Source organism: Dasypus novemcinctus, chromosome 19, assembly GCF_030445035.2.
Source record: "Dasypus novemcinctus isolate mDasNov1 chromosome 19, mDasNov1.1.hap2, whole genome shotgun sequence".
NCBI classification, from domain to species: Eukaryota; Metazoa; Chordata; class Mammalia; order Cingulata; family Dasypodidae; genus Dasypus; species Dasypus novemcinctus.
This window is the reverse complement of record NC_080691.1, coordinates 52,794,076-52,803,035: the sequence shown is the minus strand read 5'-3', so window position 1 is coordinate 52,803,035 and position 8,960 is coordinate 52,794,076.

The following is an 8,960-nucleotide window of genomic DNA, read 5'->3' as shown; positions in this document are numbered from 1 at the left end:
CTGGAGCCTGCTGTACCCCGCCTCCTAGATGCCAGCCTGAGCCTTTCCCATCAGCCCCAGCCAAGCAAATTTCCAACAATGCAAGAATGGCAGCTTTCCTGTGTAAGTCTCCTGGGAATCTGGGGGCTGAGGTGCAGTGACAGTGGCCAACAGGTGGGGCCACGGATTGTCCCCCAGCTGGGAAGCATAGATGGTTTGGCCACCAGCAGAGGCCTCAGAGGTGGCCAGGGCTATGCCTCCACCTCCAGGAAGCCTCCCGGAGATGCCTCCGGACCCAGCCTCCATCCTGGTGTGTCCTCACTGGCCGTGGCTCCCAGGCCAAACAGGACTCCTCTGAGCCCCCAGGCAGCCTGGGAACAGGGTTTGGTTGCCCCCTGGGACTGTCCTGCCCCTGCTACTGGGGTTTGCTCTGGGGGATAGTCAGAAGGGGTGGGATTTCAGGAATCCAGCCAGGTTCCCTCTTGACCCTCAAAAGGAGAGCCGGGGATCACAGGGCGAGTAGATATGAATGAAGCCCCTCCCGGGACCAGGCCTGCCCACGCAGCCTGGGCCCAGTGGACCGGTGAGTGCGCGGGCTGTGGCCGGGCGCCTGGAATGTGTCAGCCCCAAGTTGGAGCTCACCAAGTGCTCATGGATAACCTCGAGCTGAGCCCATCAGAGCTCTCTCTGGGTGTCATGAGGGAGAGCGGGTGGGCCTGGAAGGGCCAGGGCAGAGAGCACCAGTGGAGGGGGCAAGGGTGCAAGGCCCACCCATGTTTCACCCCTCCTGGACCTCTGAGACCACAATGGGCCTCACCACCCCACACGCAAGTGGGAGGCCAGGACCCGGGGACCAGACCGGACCCGAGCCACCAGCTGCACATGGTGGCCAAACCCAGCCTTCTGTCCCCTGGTCCCAGGAGCGACCTATTTTTACTTTCCTTCTCTCCTTGCTCATTCCTCACGTGATCAGCCTGGAGGCCAGCCTGGAGGAGGCAGCAATTGTCCAGTCCAGGCGAGCCTACTGGGGCAAGGTCAGGGGCTTGGGGAGGAGGGGCAGACTGGGGACTTTGAGAAGGAAGGGCAAGGCCGAAGTGACCAAGGGGAGTGGGTAGGGAGGGGGCCAGGATCAGATCTGGATGCTGGGCCTCCAGGGGCTGGCCCCAGCCCTTGAACCAGCAGATGGGACACCTCTGCACCCTCGGCCCTCTAGGAGACTGGGTGTGGTCAGGTCATTCCATCTTTTCTGTGAGGTCGGTGACCCAGCCTGCCTGTGGGAAGGAGGATGTGACAGGAGCTCCGTCCATCAGGGTGAAAAGGGCCTGCTGCCCTGGCTGGCCAATAAGCTGCTGGGCTCTTCTCTGTCCCTAGGGTCCTGGGACGCTGGGAGGCAGGAGACAGAGGCACAGTCACTCATTCACATGAGCTCCAGGATCATCTTATGACCTCCAGAGGGGTACAAGTGGACAGGATGGGGGCAGGTGGGGCAAGAGAGAGAGGAGGGCTGGGGTGGGCGGCAGGCTCCAGCTGGGCTTGGCCCCTCACCAAGCCACCCCACTCCCTCCTGGGGAGGGGCAGTCCCAGGGTGTACCAGAAAGTTCGGGTGCCCTTTGGGCACCTGCAGCCTCAGCAGAGGAGACAGCATCTGGGGCAGGGAGGAGGAAGCCGCTCTTCAGATTTGTGGGAGAGGGCAGCCCTGACCCAGTGTGACAGTTCAAATTTGGTGAAAGCCTGTACAGATGATGTTTTTGAGCTAATCCATTACTGCAGGTAGAGATCTTTTGATTGCATTAGATTCAGTTAAGAAACCTGGATTAGACCACTTAATTAGATTGCTTCTGATTGGACTACGTCAGTGAGGCGTAACCCAGTTTGGGTCTTTGCCATTATTTTTATATATAACTTTTTTTTTAGGAGGTACCAGGGATCGAACCTGGGACCTCATACATGGGAAGCAGGTGCTCAAACACTTTAGCTGCATCCTCCCTCTGCCTTTTTACTGGAGCCTTAAATAAAAGTGACACAGAGAGACAGAAAAGGGAGCTCTGTCATTTGGGCTTTGCCCAGTGAGAGAGAGAACTCCAGAGCTGCAGAAAGACAGAGAAGCCCCAAGAGGCTCAAGGAGGTGAAGCTCAGGGAGTAATGACTGATCGCCCACACCTGAGCTCCAGGAGAAAGTAGTGCAAGACCAGCTCTCGCTGGTCCTCGCCACATGGCAGGACTCCAGGATCAGCTAGCAGCCGACCTTTGGTGAGACGGCCTCTCTGATGATGCCTTGATTTGGACGTTTTCACAACTTCAAAACTGTAAGCTTTAACCCCAAATAAATCCCCTTATAAAAGCAACCCATTTCTGGTATTTTGTCATGGCAGGCTTTGGCAAGCAAAGGCACCTGGCCAACCATTTCCGGAAGCTTCTGTGAATGGCACGGACATGCCTACTGTAGAAGCTTCCAGAAACAGCCTCCTGAGCAGCAGGGCAGACCCGACCAGCGCAGACAGCCAGTGCCACCACCAGCCCCTGACAGGAGGACTGCTCAGCTCCTGGGAGAGTGTACCAGGTCCCAGGGAAGATTCCAGCCGCAGCCGGCGGCTCCTAAACGAGCCTCGTGGCTGGCACGGAGGCTGTGGCCAGGCCAGCGTCACTACCTGGCCGTGCCTGGCAGGAGGGAACAAGGCAGCTCAGAGGTGGAAGGGAAGAAGCCGTCACCTTGCCCCCCGTGCTGGCTCACAGGGAGCCCCAGGTCTCCACCACGGGGGCCTTCCCTGCCTGTGACCCCAACCTTCCACCTGCTCATCTGCCTGCTGTACCCCCTCGTGAGCAGAATCACAAGAATTACAGCCTCTCATCAGGCAACCTCCCCCGCCATGGACCACGGAGGCAGGTCCATCCAGAGGCATCAGCTACAACCTTCCGGCAAGGTCCCTGCCTGCCGGAGTCGGGGAGGCGGCTGGTGGGGTCTAAAGTCCAAGACTTGGCGACCCTGCTGCTGGGGGTCGGCCTGAGTCTGTCAGCAGCACCTGCTGGAATTTGACCTTGAGGGGTTTCCTCCCCAAGTCATTTGTGTCCATAATCCAGAAACAACCCCCAGGATCTGTCCACCTCAGGATGTAGCAGCTGAGCAATGAGGCCCCGGGCTCCTAAAGAGACATCCAGGTGATGCTTGGGGCCCACACAAAGCCAGCAAGGCAGCGACAAGCCACGCCAGCACCCGACGCAGCTGCATGGAAAGAAACAGCTGGACAGGTGACGCCCACCGTTCCCGCCAGGGTGGACGCTGGTGGCATCTGTTTCCTTCTTTACACCTGTGGGCATTTCACAAGTGTTTGCAGGTGGCGGGTGCTGTCACGGGGCTGGGGGGGCACAGGTGGTTGTCAAGGCCTGTGACGGGTGTGGCGGGTGTGGCTGGAGTGGCTGGGGGGGCAGGGACAGCTGAGAGTCACCCCCCCCCCCCGAGGTGGAGGGCTTTGGAGCCAGCTGAGCCTCGGGTAAACCAGCCTCCTCTGTCTCCTGCTTCCAGCAAGACCTGGGCAGGCTGCTCAGGACGCCCTCCTCAGGTCCCTGTGTTGGGGGGAAGCAGCCTGCTCTCCCCGGGGGGCTAAGCAGGGAACAAGGTGGCACTAGGACCTCAGACCTGTGCCCTGTGCTCAGAGTTCCCCGTCCTGTACTCAGAGTTCCCCATGAGAATCGCCCAAGGGGTGCCCAGGCACCTGCCTTTTTAGGAGCCATCCCAGCAGAGGGGCTGCCGTGTGGTTGCCGCGGCCACCTGTGCTCTCCCAGGGTGGCTCGGGGAAGGGCGAGGGTCCCCAAAAGCAGATACCCCCCAGCACTTTTCTCCTGGCCCTGACTCCAGGCTCATCAGCCTGCTGACTGCCCCAAACAGACCTGCAGTGGGGCCCCCCTCGTGCCTGGAGACCGGTCCCAGGGGGCCTTGAACCCAGCCAGGCCTGTGGCCAAGCTGTCCTGCCTCGGTGAGGGTCCATACCCCTCCTCGCCCGTCCAGCCCCCGAGAGGCTCCAGGTTCTCTGGACACTGCCCACGTGGGAGACACAACTGCCCCAGGCAGAGTCCGCAGCTGGGGTCCCCTCCTGTGCCCCCCTTCACCCCACCCCTACCTTTCACCCCCCCTTACCCCCTCACCCCACACCACACAACCTTATCCCCCCTTAACCTCTTGCCCTACCCTGTACCCCCTCACCCTACCCGCAACACTTCAACCCTCACCATATCCTCTCACCCCACCCATAACCCCTGACCCCACCCTGTACCCCTTCACCCCACCTCACAACCCCTCAATACACCCCCACCTCTCACCACACCCTGTACCCCCTTACCCCATTCCATACCCCCTTTGCCCTACCCTGTACTCCTTCACCCCACCTTACAACCCCTCCCCCATCCCTGCACCCCACACCCCCTCCCCACACCCCAGCCCACCCCCTTGCCTGGGCACCCCTCTGCCTCACCGCTGCCCCCCCACACTCAGTCCCGCATCCACCCACCTACTTCACTAATGTTTACTTGAGGGTTTTCTCCGAATGGATTTTTTTTCCGCTTAAGTGATTATATTTTGAAAAGGGCCTCTAACGGCACCGCGGGAGATGGGAAACAAGCCGCCCAGGCGGCGAATGGAAGGTATCGATACAAACAATGAAAACGCAATGTCCCCGGGAGGCCCAGTCAGGCCTCGCCAGCCCGCTCGGACACACGCAGAGGCAGCACAGGACGCGGGACCGGTCACCCCGCCGTCAGGTCTGTGTAGTATCTACGAAGCCCCAACTGTGAGCACCGTCCAGCGGGCACAGGGCATTAAACGACGAACCTGAGCCCCAAATGTGAGGGGAGACAGGGACTCCGGGGTCCCCCCGCTTCCCAAGCCCTGGCTCTGTCTGCCCTCCTCACCCAGCTGGCCCCAGACCCCACCCCAAAGTCCCCCACAGGACCCCAGGTGGAGCAGGAAGACAGCCAGATGGCTCACCCCATACCTGAGATTCTAAAGGCACTGAAAAGTCCTGCAGGAGACTTTGTTTCCCCCAGTGTCTTTGGTGGGAGCCTTTCTTCCCACAGAAACTTGCATGGGTGGGCTCGGCCCTGCATCTGGAGGGGCCTCTGTGACAGACTGCCATACTCATATCTCCCCACTCACACACCTAAACTATCCACACCCAAATGATATCTGGCCCTTCTTCCCGCTATGTCCAATCCTGCCTGGGGCCAACCTGGGGCTCCCTTGACCGAGGCCAGGAGCCACAGCGCCCCCGAGCCCAGCCCACCCTGGGCTTGAGTGGGAGAACTGTGCTCCCTGCAGGCCTTATCAGTGCCTTGGCCCACGTGCCTCTCTCCATGGGCAAAACCAAGCCCCACATCCCCCAGGGCCTGGTGGGCAGGTGCTCAAGGAGAGAGGCACCCTGCCCTTGGGTACAGCACGATTGCAGCCCAGCACCAGTTGTGCATGCAATGCAGTGGCCCACAAAGAGTGTTCTCTGGGTGATGGGTGGTAGGCTCTGAGATGGTGAGGAGTAGTCCCAGGCATGTGGAAATACCTCTGAGAAGCTGTGCCCTCCAAGTTCCGGGGCCCCACTGCACGTGATCCACAGTGCTATTCCCGGGTCACAGAGCACCAGATCCAGCTCCTTCTGGAAGAAGACACAGCCTTTGCAATGGACTTTGAGATGGGGGATCTGATAGTGAGCAGAGGTTTGAGGAAAGAAACACAGGTAAACAGAAACACATTTGGAGCCTGAGAAGGCAGGGTGGGTGTGGGCCAAGGCCAAGGGTGCAGGGAGGTGGGGGCTGGGTGACACTGGGATTCCCCAACCCTTGGGAGACGGAGGCCAGGGTAAGGGTGAAACAAAGCTCGGCTGAACCCGAGCATGACTCTGGCTGGATGCCAACCCGCAGCTCACCCGGCAAGCCTTCTTCCTTCCACCCTGTTCTGGCGAGGCAGCTTCTTCACTGTTCCTTGACCAGGAGAGTGAGCCAGCCCGGAAGGGGAAGCCACCCCAGGTGACCCTGCTCTGCTGAAAAGTGCAGGGTTTGCCGCTGCCACGGAACCCTGTCCAAGTGGCCTGGAGGGCACTGGAAACCCTCTGTCCCAAGCATCCTGGGTCTAGAGTAAATCCCCAGGTGGGGTGGGAGTTAGCTCCTCAAAGAGCACGGGGGTGGGTGCAGGGGACAGGGCCCCTCTGGCCTGAGATTCTTTGCCGGCCCCACTCGCTGCCCAGACCCAACGACCTCGCTGCCTCTCCAGCCACCGGTTCTCAGCTCTGCATGGTTCCAAGGTGTTCCTGGGACTCGGCTATGTTAGAAGCTGGACACAGAGCGTGGTGGAGCTGCCATGTCCAGGCCAAGGCTGGTGGAAGGGAAGCAAGGCCCCGGTGGGGGAGCATCCTGCTCTGAGCCCCATAAATAGACCCCTGGCTGGCCCGGGCTGGGCTCAGGGCTGCTGGGCCTCTGGGGGGAGCTGTTTGCCAGGGCTGTCCCCATAGCTGAGGGAGGTACCGGACCTCCACCTCCAGGATGCCTCACCACCCAGAGTTCCCAGAGTCAAGTAAGGCCTCCTGTCACCATAGCAGTGGGTCCATCCCATAATGCCAGCACTGGGCAAAAGGCTATAGCCAGGTCAGCTCTGAGCACAGGGGCCTCCAGGGCTCAGAGGCACCATGGGGGGAGGGCGTGTCATGGAGGTTCATGGAAAGTCATAGAGGCTCATGAGAGGTCATGGAGACTTGTGGGAGGTCATGGACTCATAGGAGGTCGTGAGGCGTCAGGGAATGTCATGGAGGCTCATGATCATAGAGGTTCATGGGAGGTCTGGAAGCTCATGAAAGGTCATGGAGGCTCGTGGAGGCTCAGGGGAGGTCATGGAGGCTCATGGTATATAATGGGGGCTAATGGGAAGTCAGGGAAGCTCAAGAGAGTCCATGGGGGCATGGAGTTTCATGGAGGTCATGGAGGCAACGAGAGGTTATGGAGGTTCATGGGAGGCCATGGGCATCATGGGAGGAACATGGAAGGTAATGGACGCTCATGGTGGATTGTGGAGGCTCATGGGAAGTCATGGAGGCTCATGGGAGGTCAGGGAGGCTCATGGGAGGTCATGGAAGCTTGTGGGGAGTCATGGAAGGTCATGAGAGGTCATGGAGGTCATGAGGGTTCACGGAAGTTCATTGAAGGTCATGGAGGCTCATGGTGGATCGTGGAGGCTCATGGGGGTTGATGGAGGCTAGGGGGACGTCACAGAAGTTCATGGGAGGTGATGGAGGCTCATGATGGATCATGGAGGCTCATGGGTGCCCTGTCACATGGAGGACAAGGACTCAGGCCAGAGGAGAGCCACCACCTCTGAGACTCACTGAAGGAAGGTGGAACTCTGAGTGATCGACATGCCCTGAACACTCAGTAGGGTGACGAGGTTCTGGGGCAAGCACACGGCATTCTGGAAGCCTCCAGGTGCACACATGGGGGGCCGACTTTTTCACAGGCAGTCTCTGGGCTGCTCTTTCCCAAGGTACCTTTGACCCCAGAAACCCCATGCCCTCCCCCCCAGCCTCTGTCTCCTCATCTTTGGAGCAGCTTCCTGACCCCTCCAACTAACCTCTCCCAGCCCCATGACCAAGCGGCCCGAGGGCAGCCTGGCTGGTAACGAGGGACAAGTGGCCCACTCACTGTCACTGTGGAAGGCTCCCAGAAGCCTCACAAGTGCCAGGGACCCCCAAACCCCCTTTACCTGACTTCACCTACAAGCCAGGCTCCCATGGGCTCTTACACACTTGACAGAAAACGGCAGAACTGGGATTTGAACCCAGCTCCCTCCCCGACCCTATCATGCCACAGGTCTGTGATGGCACCTGTGCCCCCAGAGCAGGAGGCGCCTCTGCTTGCCCTACAGGCCCTGCCACAGCCCCGCAGGGGCGGCTCCGAGGGTGGCCAGGCTGGGAGCGGGGAGGCAAGGAGAGGCCACGAAGCGTCACCCCTCACCACGGGCCACGCCGGGCAGGGGGGCCTGGGGGACCGTGGAGGGGCCACGCACCTGCAGCCGCCTAGAATCCACCCCCCAAGAAGGAAACCAGAAATGCATGTGTGTCCGTGCCGTTCTCCGCAGCTTCATTTATAACAGGAGACGTCGTAAACAACCCAAATGTCCGACCGGAGGAAGACAGTTCCATGAATTATGGAATCTTCTGGGGAATCTCTAGTGCCGGGCGGCAGGGGTTTAGGGGACTTGCAAGGTCGCGTTATTGGATAAGCGAGATCGAACCGTGAGTACAGCCCCGGGGCAGGGGGTTTGGAGGGGGGGGGGCGCAGTCCAGGCCTTCCAGTTTCTCTTTATCACTTTCAGATTGATTATTCAGATTTTCCACGGGAGTGTGCTCACTTTCATAATGAAGGGAAACAATGGAAAGTTAAAGTGGACCAGATGGGAGGGGTCCTGGCAAAAGTCCCTGGCCCTCTAGGCTCCCCACCCCGGAAGCCAGGTAGGAAGAGGGGACCTGGCAGAGGTAGCCCCTGCCCCTGGTGGACCCCAAGCCCCAACCACAGAGCCCAAGATCCCTGGCATCCCTGCTGCCCGTCCACGCCAGCCAGCTCTGGAAGCCTTGCTCCCTGCCCAGCTCAGGGCAGGCGGCCCCACTGGGTGGTGGCCTGCGCCCTGCCAAGAGCCATCTGTCCCCTCTGAGCATGAGGCACCCCAGGCAGGATCCCCCACTGGGGACTTCAGAAAGGCCACCTGTCCTGCCTCACCAGCCCTGAGCCTTCAAGGGGTCCGAGGGTCTCCCCTAAGGAAAAGAGCTCGGGTTTCCGGCCACAGCTCCTGCGCTAGGGCTGGTCCTGAGACCCCAGAAACTGACCTCAGCTGGACTGAGCTGCAGTGCCTACCCTGGGGAACCATGGAGCCTGACTTTGGGCAGATTCAGGACCAGCTGGGGATGGGGGTAGGGTGGGGAGGACGTGGGCCAGGAGGCCAAGCCTCCCCCAGGCAT